Genomic DNA, 18,212 nt, shown 5'->3' with positions numbered 1-18,212 from the left:
TTTTGAGAAGCTGCAAGTATCTTCCCGACGCCTAAAGCCGTCACTCCCCTTCTGTGGAGTAACTCCAGGGCACTCCCTGCCCCTCGGGCAGGTTGAGTTGCCTGTCACGTTCGGGAGCCGGGACAACTTTCGCACGGAGTGCGTCCTCTTCGATGTCGCGGAGCTCCCTCTCCCCTACAACGCCATCCTCGGGCGTCCGGCGCTCGCCAAGTTTATGATGGCCGTGCATTATGCATACCTTACGGTTAAGATGCCCGGCCCCGCAGGCTCTATCTCCGTGATCGCTGACTCCGGCGGCGCTGTCTCCTGCGCCGAACAATCATACATGGCTCTGGTCTCAGCGCAGGCCGAGGTTGATGGCTCTTCAGGGGGCCCGGGACCCTCTTCATCCAGACCCCGACTCGCCGCCGACACCTCTGTTCCAACGAAGGAGGTCGAGGTGGGCGAAGACGCTACCCAGGTTGTCCGTATCGGCAGCGACCTGGGCAGCAAATAGGAAAGCGCGCTCGTCGCCTTCCTCCGGGCTAACGTGGACGTGTTTGCCTGGCAACCGTCCGACATGCCCGGGATCCCTAGGGAGGTGATCGAGCATCACTTGGCTGTGCGTCCGGACGCCTGCCCAGTGAAGCAGAAGGTCCGGCGGCAGGCGCCAGAGCGCCAGGAGTTTATCCTCGAGCAGGTCCGCAAGCTCCTCGACGCCGGATTCATCCGAGAAGTCCTCCACCCCGACTGGCTAGCAAACCCAGTCATCGTCCCGAAGGCCAACGGCAAGCTTCGCATGTGCGTGGACTACACCGACCTTAACAAGGCTTGTCCTAAAGATCCCTTCCCCTTACCTCGCATTGATCAAATCGTAGATTCAACTGCGGGATGTGATCTTTTGTGCTTCCTAGATGCAAACTCTGGGTATCACCAGATTCGCATGGCCGTAGGGGACGAGGAAAAAACTGCTTTTACTACCCCGGTGGGGACTTATTGCTACATGTCAATGCCTTTCGGCCTGCGCAACGCTGGATCATCCTTCCAGCGCGCCATACGTATCACTCTTAACTCGCAGGTTGGCCGCAACGTCGAGGCTTACATCGACGATCTCGTGGTCAAAACCCGAGACCGCGCCACCCTGCTCGAGGACCTTGCCGAGACTTTCAACAGTCTCCGCTCTACCCGCCTCAAGCTCAACCCGGAGAAATGTGTCTTCGGGGTGCCGGCGGGCAAGCTCCTTGGTTTCTTGGTCTCTGGCCGAGGAATCGAGGTCAATCCGGAGAAGATCCAGGCCATCGAGCAGATGCGACCCCCGGTTCGACTCAAGGAGGTCCAGCGCCTCGCCGGCTGCATGGCAGCCCTCGGGCGCTTCATCTCCAAGCTCGGGGAGCGAGGGCTCCCCCTCTTCAAGCTTTTGAAGAAATCCGGTCGTTTTGACTGGACGTCGGAAGCCGAGCAGGCCTTCCGCGACTTAAAGAAGTACCTTACCTCGCCACCCGTTTTGGTGGCTCCCTCCCAAGGTGAGCCCCTACTACTTTATGTTTCGGCCACTCCACAGGTCGTGAGCATAGTGCTGGTGGTGGAGCGAGACGAATGTTCGGGGCCAGGTGCTGGGTCCCAGCTCCCAGAGGCCCCCGACCGTTCACTTATCCTCGCGGCTCCCCCTGGGCAAGGGGTCGAGCCCGAACACACTGCTCTTCCCAGCCAAGGAATCGAGCCCGAGTGCCCGGCCAGCCCCGACCATACCGCCGACCCTGGGGGCTGTGGCAGCCCCCCGGGTGGGGCCACCATCCGGGCCCGCCGGGTACAGCGACTGGTGTACTTCGTCAGCGAGGTCCTCCGGGAGGCCAAGACAAGGTATCCCCAGGCGCAGAAGCTACTCTATGCCGTGCTCGTCGCCTCCCGGAAGCTGCGCCACTACTTCCAGGCGCACAAGATCTCGGTGGTTACCACTTATCCACTGGGACCCATTCTCCGGAACCGGGAGGGCACCGGGCGCGTTGTCAAATGGGCGGTTGAGTTGGCGGAGTTCGACCTACACTTCGTCTGTCGCCAGGCAATCAAAAGCCAGGCACTCTCCGACTTCTTGGCAGAATGGACGCCCGTCCCCTGCGTCATCCCAGAAGAGATCTCTGCCTATCCTGGGCACGACGCGCCCGGGTACTGGGTTATGCACTTCGATGGCTCCCTCTCGCTGAAAGGCGCAGGGGCCGGAGTGGTTCTCACCTCCCCAACGGGTGAAGAGCTCCGGTACGTCGTACAGTTGCAGTTCCGCGCGTCCAACAACATGGCGGAGTATGAAGGTCTCATCGCCGGCCTCCGGGCTGCGGTGGGGCTCGGGATTCGTCGCCTCCTGGTCAAAGGGGACTCTCAGCTGGTCGTCAACCAGATTTCCAAGGAGTACCAGTGCACGGATCCACAAATGGCAGCGTACGTGGATGCAGTCAGAAAGCTCGAGAGACGCTTCGACGGCCTCGAATTACGGCATATCCCTCGCCGCGACAATGCTCCGGCCGACGAGCTCTCTCGCCTGGCCTCCTCACGTGCGCGGGCCCCTGCCGGAGTCTTTGAAGAAAGACTCGCACGGCCTTCCGTCCTGCCTGCCGAACAGGATGAAGGGGAAACCTCGAACTCAATTCAGGGGACCCCGGCGGTACCCTCAGTGGGAAGCCCCGTCAGGGCGCCGCCGTCCGGCGAGTGCGCTGTGCTCGCCGAATGTTCTCAAGATGCCTCGTGGATGTCTGACATCCGAGGGTACTTGAAAGAAAAGTTCCTACCCGAGGATGAGGCGTCTGCCGAAAGGGTTGCTCGGCAGTCCAAACGCTATGCCATAGTAGATGGGGATCTCTACCGACGTAGCGCAGGAGGTGTCCTCCTGAAATGCATCTCTCGGGCAGAAGGCGGCGATCTTCTCGCTGAGGTCCACGAGGGCGAGTGCGGTGGCCATTCATCGTTCCGCACGCTGGTCGGGAAAGCCTTCCGGCAAGGTTTCTACTGGCCTACAGCTCTCCAGGATGCTTCCGAGCTGGTTCGGCGCTGCAGGGCGTGCCAGTTCCATGCAAAGCAGATTCACCAGCCAGCTCAGGCTCTCCATACCATTCCCCTGTCATGGCCTTTCGCGGTCTGGGGTTTGGACATTCTGGGTCCATTCCCCCGAGCAGTCGGGGGCTATGCATACCTATATGTCGCTATCGACAAATTCACTAAGTGGCCGGAGGCGGTTCCAGTCATCAAGGTAACCAAAAACACGGCGCTCCAGTTTATCCGCGGCATCACAAGCCGCTTTGGTGTCCCCAATCGGATCATCACCGACAACGGCACCCAGTTCACTAGTGCCTTATTCGGGGACTATTGCGAAGATCTCGGCATCAAGCTTTGCTTCGCTTCCGTCGCTCATCCTCGGAGTAACGGGCAGGTCGAGCGCGCCAACGCGGAAATTCTGAAGGGCCTCAAAACCCGGACCTATAACGTGCTCGCTAAGCACGGGAAGGGATGGGTAGACGAGCTGCCAGCCGTGCTGTGGGCCAATCGGACTACGCCAAGCCGCGCCACCGGGGAGACTCCTTTCTTCCTCGTCTACGGCGCCAAAGCAGTCCTCCCCTCCGAGCTCACTCTGGGCTCCCCTCGAGTGCATGCATACTCTGAGGGTGAGCAGGAGCATCAAAGGCGCGACGACGTGGACTACCTGGAAGAGTGCCGGCGGCGTGCTGCTGTCCGGGCGGCTCGGTACCAGCAGAGTCTGCGGCGTTATCATCTGCGCCATGTCCGGGCCCGGTCTCTCGAGGTGGGGGACCTAGTTCTCCGACGCATCCAGTCGCGCGAAGGAATGAATAAGTTGTCCCCTGTGTGGGAAGGTCCCTTCACCGTGATCGCGGTCCCCCGGGTAGGTTCTTTCAGGTTGGCGACGGAGGAAGGACAGCCACTCCCGAATCCATGGAACATCGAGCATCTTCGACGCTTCTACCCGTAGATTGTCGTGTTCGCGGTTCAGGTTAGCAAGGCCGGGGGCTTCTCCCCGCCCAAGCAGTCTGAAGGCTTCGCCCCATGGGGTAAGTCGCTGTCGCCCAACCTTGTAAATATTGTACATTAAGTTTTTCAATAAGCAATCGCTATGTCAGAATACTTTTTCTGGATTCCGTATGTCTAATCTGTCTGGTGAGGAGCTCGGTTGTGCGAGAAAAAGTTCGCTCTCTCTCTCTTTCCCCGCTGGCAAAAGAATCCCGATCGGTATGCATGCGAGCAGTCGCCGCTGACTTACGTCCGCCATGGTAGGCTGTGGTGTTCGGTGTCGTGACAGGCTCCCGGGCACTACCGAGTTTCGGGGTGCTCCGGGTAATCCCATCGCTCGAGCTGCTCGAGTAGTCCGGAGCTCGGGCCCCCAGGGCGGGCTGTTGGTGCTCGGTCTGGTCTGTCATACCCGGGCGCCACCAAACCATAGGACCTCTGGGTTATGCCTCTGCCCGCTCTTATCAGCCAATTTGGGTGTTCGAGAGGTCTCGGGTTGAAAGCAAAAGTAATCTATAACAAGTACCGCACTGGCAGAGCGCACCAGACAAAGAAATCCTATTTTTTCTCTTAAGTCACAGACTGGCGATCGCAAGCAGCTCGATCGCGAGGGCTTCAATGCCCCGGTCTTTGGTCGGCCCCAAGGGTCCTCGGGTGGTCCTGCCACTTAGGCTTGGGTGGTCGAGATCACCCGACCCTAGGAGCCTCGTATGCCTCTGGGCACTCGGGCGCTCCGTTGAAAGAATCGAGTCCCCGGGCACCCGAGCTCGGAAGCACATCCCTCCTGGATCGATGAGCCGGAAGGCCGACAGCTGTCCGGTGAGTGGTTATATTCAGACAAGTCTGCTTTAAGTAAATGTATGTCCTCGAGTCACTCTCGGGGGCTCTCGCGGTTTAATCTGTTCGGCGAGGTGGCCTCCTCGCACGCAAAACCCTGCCGCGTGACTACTTTTTCCCAGAACGACAGACGGTTTGCAGAAAAGAGTAGCGTGCTTGCGATAACGTCTGACCGAAGCCCTTCGTGGTGGTCGTGGTGTTCGGTCCGCTTTTAAGGACCCTGAGCACTACCGAGTCCTCGGGTACCCTGGGTAATCCTATCACTCGAGCTACTCGGGTAGTCCGGAGCTCAGGTCTCGGGGGCGGGCTATTAGTGCTCGGCCTGGCCCGTTTTAAGCCCGGGCACCACCGGACCGCGAGGACTCTTGGTCACATTCTCGCCCGCACGCGTCTCCTTTCTATTAACTGAGTGGTCGCAGGGCGAAAAGGTGTTCATCAGGCACGGCGTGTTCCGAGCGGGATTGATCCATCTCCCGGGCAAGGAAGTATGTGTCTTTGTTCTTAACTTAGGCGATGCGGATTCGCGAGAGCTTGAAGGCCGACTGTGCCAGCAACAGCGATCAAGACAACTTCCTCCTCGGGGACGGGAAGGTCGGGAACGGCCCGACTGAGTACTCCCCGGGGCTTCAAAGTAAAACATCGGAAGAAGCGTTGAACACATAGAGAAACTGGAGTTGCGAGCCCAGGGAAAAACAGCCATTTAATATTCACAGGATACTTCCAAGGCATTTTCTAAGGGTTCACTCCTACATCTACAAACAAAAGAAAAGAGGCTACAAAAGATCTAGTCGGCGGCAGAAGCGTCGGCTGAATCCTCTGAGTCATCCCCGGGGGCTGGCGGCGGCGGCACCTCTCGCCTGAAGCCGGCCGCCACCTCAGCGGCGGTGCTTCGGACCGCTGCCCGGGCGGCCTCCCCCTCAGCCTCGACCACTCCCTCCCGCGCCGGCTCCAGTGGGAAGTTCGGGTCCCTGCTTCGGTAGCAGGCCAGGACGTGCTCGGCCACGGCACGTGCCAAGCCACGTCCCTCCCGGGCAGCGAGTTCCTGGACTGCCCAAGGTAGGGTCTCGAGGCGCTCGCAGACCTGCTGCAACCCCAACACTTGTCGTGCGGGGCCGTCGCCCTTCTTGTCGTCGACAAGCCGTCCGAGACCACCCTTCTCCACGGCCCGTCGCATCCGCCGGAGTATGTCCTCCAGCATATGCTCGAGGTTGACCCGCGAGACAAAGGCAGTCTCGATTTTCTCCTTGGCGGCCCGCAGCTGTGCCTCGAGTCCCTGGTCCCCGGCCGGACCGGAAGCACCGCCAGCCGCGGTGGGGGCGGCAGCCTGCTTCGTCTTGGCCACCATCTCGGACAAGGCGCGTCCGCGCTCGGCCAGTTCCGCCTCGTGCTTCGCATTCTCCTCCGCCCTGGTAGCCGCGGCGGCCGTCGCAGCAGCAACTTCGCCCTCTCGGCGACTCAGTTCGCCTTCTCGGCGACTCAACTCATTCTCCCGCCGGGCCAACACATCCTCCTGCTGGGCCACCGAATCCTCCCGGGCACCGAGATCCGACGCCGATAGCTCGTTGTCCACTTCCCGGATGGAGACGTCCTCCTCCCAGCGCTTGATTTCTTCTCTGATCTTCTGGAGATCGTCTTCCCAGCGCTGGAGATCGGCGCGCGTCTTCTCGGCCGCGCCCTCCCGGCGGGCCAGCTCGGCTTGCCGCTCCTCCGCGGCCTGCTCCCGGGCTGCGACAGCCACCTCCCTCTCCTGCGCCTGCCCCATCCTGGCAAGGGCCTCGACAGCTTGCTGCCTCGATGCCTCGGCCAAGCGGGCGGCGTCTTCTTGTTCCCGCGCGGCCTCTGCCCGCGCGGTCTTCAGAGTTTCTCGTTCCTGCACGGCTTCCGCGCGGATGTCTTATAGGAGTTTCTGCTCCCGCGCGGCTGCCGCACGGGCCTCCTCCTGGGCGCCCGCCAGCTGCGCCTTCTCCAGTGCCAGGCGGGCGCACTCGGCTTCGAGCTCCCCCTCCTTGGCCTTCACCACTGCGCCCAGCTGCCCGACTGCTACTTGGACGCCTTTAATGGCGGCCAGGAAGGGATCGGCAGGCCGGCCGGGCACTGGGGGGGCCCAGGCTTCTCCGCAGGATGCCTCCAGGGGGGCCGAGCTCTCCGCCGGGCCTTGCGCCGCCATCCGCCCCGGGCTCTGCCTGACCGGGGTAGGCTCCGCCGGAGCCAAGGTTTCGGACAGCGACCGTATTCCCGCATCGGCCGCCCTGTCCGCCGGCCCCGGCAGAACATCCACCTCCACCATTATCCGCCCCGGGCTCTCCGCGCCCGGGGTAGGTTCCGCCGGCGCCCTTCTCTCAGCCGCCGCCTCCGCCTCTCTCCCAGGGGCCGCCACGTCAATTGGCATCTCCGCCGTTCCTATGCCGGCCTCCGCCGTTGCAGCGGGCAGGCTCGGCTCTGGCCCCGGCGCCTGCTCTCTCTCCGTCACAGCAGCGCCTGCAGCCGGCCTACGGGAGACAAGTGAAAGTTGTCAAAACTCAGTTCGGGCCGGAAATGCCCATGGAAAAGCAAGCAAGAAGACTCACCGATACCGCCATTTGGCCGCTGGGAGCCTGATGTCCGGGTCCGGCGCTGTCGGTCCTGACTCCTCCCGCCGCCTCTTCCGTTGGGGGCTCGGCTGAGCCGCTGCGCGGGGTACGGGCGCCGTCGTGCGGGCCACGGGTGCCGCCGCACGGGTCTCGGTCTCCGCCGTGCGGGTCGCGGGCGCCGATGCAGGCCCCATCCGCACCAGGAGCGGCTCCAGCACCGGAAATGCCGCCGCTGCCGTCGGCGACGGCGGAGAATCCGGCACTAGGATCAAGGCCCGGGGACGCTTTCCCCGATCTCCCGGCGCCAACTCCTCAACAACTTCAGTGGCGCCCTCCTCTCTGGTACGGCGGCTGCCGCTTGCGGCGACCCCTTCACCAGCCTGCGCCGAACTACCAGCAACCTCATCGCTAAGTAGTTCCTCCAGCCCGGGGAGTTCGGAGGCCTCAGGACTCCGGCTTCTTGGCCGGTCCACGGGCCCCTGGGCATCGAACTCCGGCAGCCCAGCCATAATGGCCACCCGGCTGGGGTTGGCACAGAGCGCCATCTCCGGCCACGGGAGTTCCGCCCGGCTCATATCCTCCGTTCCGGTGATCACCCTTGTCATCCCCCGCAGTTCCGCCGCCCCCAGATCCCAGCTCGCGCCAATCTGGGTCCTGGTGATGTCCTCCGGCCCGGTGTAGAACCGGCTCGGCCGGGCCCGTTCTCGCAGAGGCGCCAACCGACGGCGCAGAAAGTCCACAACCACCATGACTGAGGTCAGCCCGCCCTCACGCAGCTCCAGGATGCGCTCCAGCACCGGCTTCAGTCTCGCATCTTCTGGTGGCGGCGCCTCCCACGTCGATCGCCGAGGTTCCGCCGCTTTCTCTGGCAATTCGAGGCGCTCGTGGGGGTCGATGTCGACGAAGAACCAGTCCCGTCGCCATTCCTCCCACTTGCTGCGCATCACCTGGGGAATGTAATGATCCCCCAGGCCTTCCCGGAGCCGAAGGTTGCAGCACCCCGCGACGTCCGCCGTGGAGTGCCCCCTCTTCTTCCCCACCGGCCGAAGGACGAAGAAGTGGCGAAGCAGCGTCGCCGACGGCATCACCCCCACGAACATTTCGCAGAGATGCGCGAAGACCGCCAACGCCACGACGGAATTGGGGCTTAGGTGCACCAGTTGAATGCCGTACGTCTCCAGCACTTGCAGAAAGAAGGCGGAGAACGGCGGCACTAGCCCCGCCGCCACGAAGGAGGTGAAGAGGACGGTCCGCCCAGGGACGGTCGTCGCCGGCGTCAGAGTCGCCGGCCTCACCGCCACAGCACCCTCCTGACCCTCCGGCACCAGCAGCTTCCTAATCTTGTCCGCCGCCTCCTCTTTCCTCAGGCGAGACTCCGGCAAGATGCTGTCCGAAGTCTTGTCCCGGCGCCCTCCTCCAACCCTCGTCATTTCGGCAAGAGGGGGGATGTTTTCTGGTGGTGAAAAGAGAGAGGAGGGAGAATGCTCCGGTCGCCTGGGAGTTTCCTGAGGGCTTCGGAGCACAAAGAAGGCAGGAGCGCAAGTGCAAGAGAGCGTAAAAAGGGGAACGGACCGATCCGTTCCCCCTTTTATATCTCAAAATTCGAAAACTGCCGCCCGAACGGTTCGCTCGGCGAAGCGTCGCCTCGATCGGCGCGACTGTCAGGCGAATCTCCCGCCGATCGCGCGATGTCAGCGGTTGCCAGGCGTATTTTCTTCGATCTGCGCGGCGACCGCGCGTGCCGCCCGTATGGTTATCATACCCTTCGGAAGTTGTGTGGACACGCGTCCACTCATTTTCCCGTTGGAACGTACTTGAGGTCTAGGTCCGCAAGGGCCACCCCTCGAAAGCTTGCCGCATGGCGTCCGCGCCAGCCTTGGCCTCGGTCGCAACGAAGGGCTCATTCGCAGTCTCCGTCCCATCGGCTACCAACGGACCCGGGGGCTACTGTCGGTGTATTCAGAACCAGGGGTCCCTAAGTCCCGAGGCCAGGCCGGTCATCCACCACATGTCACCACCCTGCAAGGTAAGAAAAAGCTAAGTCCCGGGAGAAGGTGCTCGGGGCCGCCGCCTCTGGTTCCCGAGCACCCTAGTTCCCCGATGATCTGCAGGGCCCAAATACTAAGAACGAAGTGCTCGGGAGAGAGTGCTCGGGGCTGCACGTGGCAGCCCCCGAGGACTCGGTGCCCCGAAGGTCCCACCGAAGTGCTCGGGAGAGAGTGCTCGGGGCTGCACGTGGCAGCCCCCGAGGACTCGGTGCCCCGAAGGTCCCACCGAAGTGCTCGGGAGAGAGTGCTCGGGGCTGCACGTGGCAGCCCCCGAGGACTCGGTGCCCCGAAGGTCCCACCGAAGTGCTCGGGAGAGAGTGCTCGGGGCTGCACGTGGCAGCCCCCGAGGACTCGTGCCCCGAAGGTCCCACCGAAGTGCTCGGGAGAGAGTGCTCGGGGCTGCACGTGGCAGCCCCCGAGGACTCGGTTCCCCGAAGGTCTCACTCGAGTGCTCGGGAGAGAGTGCTCGGGGCTGCACGTGGTAGCCCCCGAGGACTCGGTTCCCCGAAGGTTCGCGCAAGATCATTCAACAACCCGAAGGGTCCCGTCGTCAGGGTGTCATCCAGTCAAAGGCCCAATGCCGTATTTAATAGGCACACGCGGTCTGACATCCTGACATCCTGACATTCTCAGCTGCCCACGCCCCAGTGTCAGACCCTGCCATGCACTGGCAGGGGGGCGTGGGTCCATTAAATGCACGGGTCCCGTCCCGTTTCATCCAGGTGCCTCGGGATAACGTTGCCAGAATCGAAGCGCTCGGCCTGCCACCCTGCCCTGGCAGAAGAACAAGACAGGGTGGGCGCACCGGGCACCTCTGAGGCTGCCCGGTGGGCCCCTTTCATGGCGCCCCGAGGCTTCCGCAGCGGCTGGTGGTCGAATGCGCGTCGCATTTCTCCACCGCCCCTGTCACTTCGCCAAGATGAAATGATTACGCCTTTCTCCGTGGCACCTTGGCATTCGCGTCCCCTCTTTCCCATTCAGGATATGTTGAGGTCGGCGCGCCTATAAAAGGAAAGGATGGAGAACACTAAAAGAGAGAGGAACAGCCTCCGACCACAAGACAACCAAGAGACCAGATAACCAACAATCTCCGGCGAGCCAGGCCAAAGATAGATCAACAGACACTTGAACCAGCTCAAGTTAAGCTGGAACATAAGAGCCTCAAGCTCTTTGTAAACAGTTCTCCCCTTAGAACCAGATACCTCCTTGAAGAATCCCCTTCAAGGATAAATATAGCGCTCATACAGGAGTAGGGTGTTACGCCTCCGTGCGGCCCGAACCTGTCTAAAACCCGGCGTACCCACTAGCCATCGCATTTATTTCCGTTCCCGCTTGTTTCCCACACAAGCTTTTCCAGGATCATCCCCCCGACCGAATCTCTAAAAAGGGGTCTCTCGGGATCCCTGCGACAGGAGTTCACTCTCCGACAAGGCTTGTATGTCGGCCCATCACTGTCGGTTCCTTACGAGCCAGCAGTGATGGAGTATCATTGCCGGTTTGTATCAAGGACCGACACTAAAAAGCCATTTGAAAAGAACCAGCAGTGAAACTTGATTATCACTACTGACTCTAGCCACGAGCCGACAGTGAAACCTTGAATATCACTGCCGGTTTGTGGCTAGAGTCGGCAGTGATAGCGGATGATAACTTATTTTAAAAAAATCATAACCTTTTCATACAAAATCGGATGGAAACGAACTTTATATCAAAACTGTAGCCCTTGACGAGATCTACAACTTTGTAGTTGAAAACTTTTTCATCTGATATCATTTAGATATTAAAATAATTATTTGAAGTTTCAGACAGAAGATGTCAAAATGATTGCATATGCTAATTGTATCACTAGTACTTCTATGGTGGGATGGTAAGGACATATCGCGTGAGCTGAGAGGTTCTGGGTTCGAGTGCCACGAACCACACACGAGCGTATTTCGCGTGAAAAATCGCGTGACTTGTGATTTGGAGCGGCGCAGGCGTGGGGATTCCTCAGGTGCAAATTTTTTTTTCAATTTTTCTGGCCTCAAAAATATCGATTTGGTACCCGACTATTACTGACAGTTGAAGCCTTCAGCCGACAGTGATAACCCCTTCACTGCCAGTCCCCAGATCGGTAGTGATAGTTAGGGATTATCACTGCTCTAAAACCGGCAGTGAAACTCTTTTATGGACCGACAGTGAAAGAGTTTTTTTAAGTAGTGAGCTTATGTACGTGCGAAGCAGTACTTCACCGAATCACCGGTGGTGATGAATACAAATCATTTGTTGTTGTATAATAAGATGCTTGAGCCAGTTGTTTCACGCTTTGTCTTCACCATAGATATATATAGCTTCCAGAGATGATGAGTTGTGCACACGCAAGACCAACGTCTCCAAGGCCGGACAAGAGCCAAGAAAATGAGCAAGAGGGAAGAAGTTGTAGCTGAAAAAAAGCCCACTCGGTCCGCCGATCCAGATAACAAGATGCCGGAATTCGTCGGGCATCACGTACCGCTCTTTTCATCTTCTGAAGAGAAAGAGAGAGAGATTCCTCAAAAACCGACCATGTTCCTGATCAGGTATCACAACAACTGTATGTACATGCTTAATAATCCAAAGCTAGCTTCATGCGATAAGCGATGAGTTAATTGATTTTTTGTGATCGCCAAGAAGTGACTTCGTCAATTTATCACTCTTATTATTGACTTCACACAATTGGTACCTATAACATTGTCTTCTTGATTTTCTTGTCATTCTACAATTTTAATTCCTTTTCCTTTTCTTTTCTAATAGCATGCCATGTACAAAGTCAATTTTACCCTTGCCCCTTTCACAATATGGTGCATGGGTTTGATTGATTGGAGTTGGACCGAACCAATTGGACCTGACGTCGATAGCTCATGTTCGTCTTCCGTTTCGCGTGGGAAAAGCGGCGGCACTGCAAACCTCTGCACACGACGAATCATCTCGGACCAAAGTAAATCGATCCCCGTTCTCCTTCCCTTCCCTTTCCTATAGGTCTATCTTCACAATCCCTTCCCTTTCAAATTCATCCATAGGGTTTTGATGCTAGTGGGATGTAAGGATTGAGTCTCGATAGAGGAGGCACGATGAACCCCAATCCTTTTCTCCTTTTGTAGCATCTGATTCTTGACCTTTCTCTGATCATGGATTGCCCTTAAATATCGTTCCCAATCGTTTTGCTTCTCTTCTTCTTTTTTTAATCCCGTTCTAATTTTCTCTTCATCCTTTTGCGATTTGATAATTTCTGTATCCAACTTGTGGTGCAATATATTGTGAGGGGTAGGAGGAACTTGTTCCCGCTGCTTCCGGAAGCGTTCAAGGGGGTCCAGAAGATCGGAGTTATCAGATGGGCTCTCAGGTTCAATAAAAATGCCAACATTTTCTATTCCCACGTTCCTTTTCTTTCAAATGTTGTTTGCCTCTTAGGGAAATGTTGTTTCCTTCATGTAGATGTTTGATGTGTAGGTGTAGCATATCAAGCTGTTGCTTGTGTATCGAGCAGTTCTTGAATTAACAAATCAATATGGTCATAGACTCATATGTGGTGGATGGAACAAATTCCACGTTGATTTCTCCTACAGTCCTAGTTTTGGGGTTCAGGACAAGAGAACACTTGTATTTCTATGTTTGTGCTCTGGCTATAAAGATCAATATTGGTCTTGCAGGTTCTACGTAGGCCCAGAATCCAAGAGATTCATTAGCTGAAGCAAAGTCAGACATTGTTGTTAATGTTAGTTATTCTCATGCACTGCTTCATTGGTTTGCCCTTAAATATCTGGATTGTAATGTGTGAAGCTCCTGCTGTTACACTCTTGTTTTGCTGGGCCGAGAGTCATCTTTCTGTGATTGACTATTGCTATTGTATTGCCGATTAAATTATCGTTTGATTCCGGTGGATGAGGGATCCTTATTGTTACATCAATTTACTACCGATCTCTTGATTAAATTATCTAAACCTTTAATGTTGGCTGCTAATTTAAGTGATTTTTGTTCATGCTGGATTTTTATTGGGTGATCAGATTAGTCAAGAGTAAATACTCAAATTTTTGCTGCTAGATACTATTCATCCTTTGATTAATTATCGAAGATTAGAGCACATTGTGTTTCTGGTTGTTCCCTTGTGCTTGTTGTTTGTGCCGTGCATATAAGCTAATTGTTTGTTATTTTTTACAAACCTTCCTGTAGGCTTCACAGGGTCATCTCAAGGGATGAACCACCCGAACCAAAAAGATGTCTATGGGTGGTAAATGTTTTCTTCATTGATTGTAGCAATGATCCATTAATTTGACATTATATTTTAAGGATGGCCTAACTCGATTTTTATTTAAAATTTTCAATCATTTTGACAGGCTTGATCTAGATGTTTCATTTAGTATAGATCCATATCTTGACAGTCAGTCTAGTGTGACCATATTAGACAGTACTACAGAGGCACCACTGCTACTTGAGTCTAGGTCAAATTCGCAAGCAACATCACTTATAGGTGCAGAACAACCAGCAATACCAATTATTGATTGGGATAACCTACAAACCTATGAAACCCAAGATGACAAAGGAGGATAGAAATTATGAGTGAGGATTAGATGTATGTGCTTTTGAGCTTAAGGGGCAAGGATGAAAGGGCAAAAAAGGTTGAAAAGGATGGTGCCCAGAAAAGGGCATAGGAACCAAGTTCTGCTAGATTCTCTCAAGGGGATCATATTGAAGGTGTAGCCATCCCTGTTGATGATGTCATTCCAGATGAGAGGTTGATATGTCATGGCAAGGATAACCCCAGCATGGATCTTGGCACTATATTCCCTAACATGAAGGAATCTAGGCTGGTTGTAAGACAGTTTGCAATAAAAGGGGAATTTGAACTTACACCGAGAAATCTGATAAAGAGAGATTAAGAGTTTATTGTAAAAGGTAAAGGATGCAATTGGAATATAGTTGGGCGCATACAGGGTGATAAAAAAACTATAATGGTACTAACTTGCTAGCTAACATTTATAATATTTTTGTCATATTTATACGATGCTAACTTTTTTTTTTTTTTGCATATAATACTACAGGTCATAATTTTGAATAATGAGTATAATTGTACATCAAGCAACATGACAAAGACTATAACACCATCTCAGGCTTGGGTTGCTGATAGATCTCTACCTATCCTTAGGAAGACTCCAAATATGGGTGCTAAAGAGTTGCAAATCAAATTGCAGGATGATCACAAACTCACAATTGCATATGACATAGTCTGGAAGGGAAGGGAGAGAGCTCTTCAAGAGCTATATGGAGGTTGGGAAGAGAGTTTACAAATGATGTACAATTGGAATGCTGAGGTCTTGAAGAGATCACCCGGGAGTGCTTGGAGATTGACATCAAGGAAGTAGATGTCAGAGTGTACTTCCATAGGTTTTTTTGTTCTCTTAGCCCCTGCATTGAGGGGTTTAGAGCTGGATGTAGGTCATACCTTAGCATAGATTCAACAGCACTTAATGGAAGGTGGAATGAACATTTAACTATAGCTACAGCTATAAATGGTCAAAACTGGATATATCTAGTTGCCTTTGGATTTATAGATTCTGAGACTAAATACAATGGGGTTTAGTTTATGAGTCAACTTCATAAGGCAATTGGAGATCTTCCTGTTCTTGTGGTCTGTACGGATGCTTGTAAAGGGCTGAATAGAGGGAATGCTTTTGGCATCTCATGTGGAACTTCATCAAGCAGTACCATGGCGACACTTTTGGACACATGTATCCTGTAGCAAGGGCATATATGACTGAAGTGTTTGAGAAACACATGAGCACAATTCTTAGCGATGATCCTAATGTATGGGACTATTTGATGAAGCACCATTCTCTCAAATGGATGAGGTGTGCCTTCAACACCGATATCAAATGTGACTATATCACCAATAATCTAGCAGAGGTGTTTAACACTGCATTAGGGACCTTCCTGTTGTTGGTTTAGCTGACAAGATAAGAGAGATGATTATGATTCTCTTGGAGAAGAGGAGAAGGATGGGAGAAAGGATGCATGGCAGGATACTACCAGCTATCATGGTTCGGTTGAGGGCAAGCACTAGAGGCTTAGGACATCTTAGGGTTGTGAAAGCTGGCAAAGATAGTGTCGAGGTGTGGGACAATAGCATCAATCATGCTAGGCATGTTGTTAAGTTGAGATTCTATGAGTCCACATGTCTTGAGTGGTAGCACACTGATAAGCCATGTGAACATGCTTTAGCCTTTCTAACAACACAAAAAATGCGCAGTTTGATGAATTTGTACATAACTACTTCTCTCTCGAGAAATTCAAGGCTGCATATGGTGGACTTACAGATCCAATGACGGATAAGTCACAGTGGCCTAATGTTGACTTACCATTTGAAGTGGGGGAACCACTTGTAAATGGAGTGCAGGAAGGCAAATGAAATTGTGGATCAAAGGTTGCCTTGAAGGTGGTAGCAAGTCTGGTGACAAGGAAAAGAAGAAAAATATGATTAGAGGTCTAGTCACATGTCTTAGATGTGGTGAAAAGGTACATAGACAGGCTAGCTACAAATGTCCCCTGAATGGGACCAAAAAAGGCAATTATTTGAGTCAACTATTTACATTGCTTGCTTATTGCATTGTATCAATGTTACATTTTTACATTGCAAGACTTGATATTTTTTTATTATGTCCTTGCAGGAAGGGGAAGCCTAGAAAGAACAGCAGCAAAGCATGGCCAATTGAACCTAGCACACCTCAAAGGACAACTAGGGAGGCAATACTATAGGACAGTCCAGGCATGGTGATAAGAAGGTAAGCTACTAGGGAAACAATGTACATGTGACCCAAAAACTGAATATAAAAGCAAAACTGATTATTTGATCTGTTTAGGTGCCTTGCTATGTTACTTGGAGAAGACACTTCTTCTCAGTCCGCTTTTACAACTTGACCTCCAACTAAAAAGAGTACTCCAAGAAAGCTCAGTCTAAAGAAGAAGAGGAGGAACTGAGCATTGTTATGTAAGCACTGTTAAGTGCCAGTCAGTGTCATTTGCGAGATGTAAGCAGTGTTATATATCATGTCAGCACTATTTGTGAACTTCCATAGTTAGTGTCTTTGATGAGATGTTATTGTCTTGTTAATGTTATTTGTGAACTCCTATGGTGTCTTTATGAACTATGACTATGTCATGTTTTACCATATTTTTGTACGAATGGATGAGCAGTGAACAGTACCTCCTTAATCTTCTTTATAATGTGTGAATGTGGATTACCAATTACTTTTTCATTATCCGGTTATAGACGTCGTCAGAATTCAGTGATAGATGTTCATTTACAATAAGCTGATAAATGTTTTCATAAATCAGTGACCGACTGGTTGGAGGCATGATGTATCAAATGTCATAAACAATGAAATTATATTTTTGTTCTCATGTACGAGCAACAATTCAATACAACAAGAGCTCACTTTACAACCATCACTACACCCAGGATGACAAGCATAACAATAGCTAGCTACATTGCACACGACCATGAACTGCCCTATCTTGATAAGCTTTGACATTTTGCCTTCGAAGAGGGAGTACTCGCAGTCTGCATCATCAGTGATGCTACTGAGCTTCAGCTCCAACTGGATCACCAATACTTGCGGTACTTCTTCTCTTCATTCTCTTCTCAGCTTCTTGAAAACTAGCCTTGTGAGATGATCCCAGTTGGATGCTTGTTGACAGTCTCCGTGATATCCTTCTGTGACAATAGAGTACCATGATCAATTATAGAAACGAGAGAAGCTTCATTGTACTTCTTTTTTTACTTCAATTTTTAAGGTAATTAAATAGCAGAAGTAGACAAATGATGTGCCTTATTGGTGTTGTGCGGTAGTAATAAACGTTTGCAGATGGAATTGAATTATACTCAGAGAGAAGAAGGGAAGAAGGAACAGGATAGGACCTGTGGGGCGACAACACAGAAGAAGAGCAGCTTAAGCAGCAGCTGCTGCTGCTGCAGTGTGCCGCCCATCTTCTTGTTCATGGTAGAAGTAGAAGAAGAGGGGTGGGACAATTTGTCCGGAAAACTTTTTCAGAAAAAGAAGTTACAGGAGAGAAAAAAATTTAGAAACGAAAAGTCAGAGAAGCTATTTGAAAAGTTGCTGAATCGCTTCCCCACGCGTGGAATAGCATTGCCCGTTCCCGAGCGAGACGCTTCAGCGCTGCAGCGCATGGGCATGAAAGGCTTCGTCCGCGTGCTGTGCATATGGACTTGGGCCTTGGGCTGCTTGATCACACTGCCATCTGATACGTGTAGATGCTGCTCTTAAACGACTCCTGTATTCTCTCGTACCTAATTTTGTAGGCTGTGCCCATCTAAAAAAACCGTGTAGGTTGCGCATGAGGCTAAGGGCGTGTCTGGATTGCTGTCAATGCTAGTCTGAACAAAATATTGGTCATGCTAACCTTTTTGGCGTGTGTTTGGATGGGATAAAAAAATGGGTCGCCTAACCCAGGTTTGGCACGTCCAGCTCATTTTCCATCTACGCGTGGGTGAAACGCGGGCGCCGAAATCATCCGTCAACGAATTATCTGCCCAGCCGATGAAGAGTGGATTGAGGAATGGAACACGTGTCATCATAGAAAATTAGATTTTTTTAAGATTCGATTCTATAGAATTTGTTTCCATCGATAAAAGCTAATGCTAGTGGCAGCAGCTTAGTGCTGCACAGATTTAAAAAAAACATGTATTAACAACTTTTAAATTACTATATCTACTAAATGTATATTCAAAATGTGATCCATT

At 53.3% G+C, this 18,212-nt stretch overlaps 2 long non-coding RNA genes across 3 annotated transcripts; one reads left to right on the top strand and one right to left on the bottom strand.

Annotated features, from left to right (window-relative positions):
* Positions 1–13,166: 13,166 nt before the first annotated feature.
* LOC133915683 (uncharacterized) lies at positions 13,167–16,701 on the top strand. 2 transcript variants are annotated; one of them, XR_009909371.1, is made up of 3 exons: positions 13,167–13,685; positions 13,792–16,233; positions 16,312–16,701. It is a non-coding gene; the product is annotated as an uncharacterized LOC133915683 (long non-coding RNA). The 2 variants fall into 2 exon arrangements; XR_009909370.1 differs by having other exon boundaries at positions 13,169–13,685; positions 16,120–16,233; positions 16,312–16,688.
* A 110-nt stretch (positions 16,702–16,811) lies between these two features.
* LOC133914186 (uncharacterized) lies at positions 16,812–17,866 on the bottom strand. The gene is made up of 2 exons (XR_009909182.1): positions 17,370–17,866; positions 16,812–17,165 (listed from the first exon to the last, which is right to left on the bottom strand). It is a non-coding gene; the product is annotated as an uncharacterized LOC133914186 (long non-coding RNA).
* Positions 17,867–18,212: the final 346 nt, after the last annotated feature.

The sequence above is a fragment of the Phragmites australis genome, chromosome 4 (assembly GCF_958298935.1).
Source record: "Phragmites australis chromosome 4, lpPhrAust1.1, whole genome shotgun sequence".
In the NCBI taxonomy this organism is placed as follows: domain Eukaryota; kingdom Viridiplantae; phylum Streptophyta; class Magnoliopsida; order Poales; family Poaceae; genus Phragmites; species Phragmites australis.
This window is presented reverse-complemented; position numbering and strand designations above follow the sequence as displayed.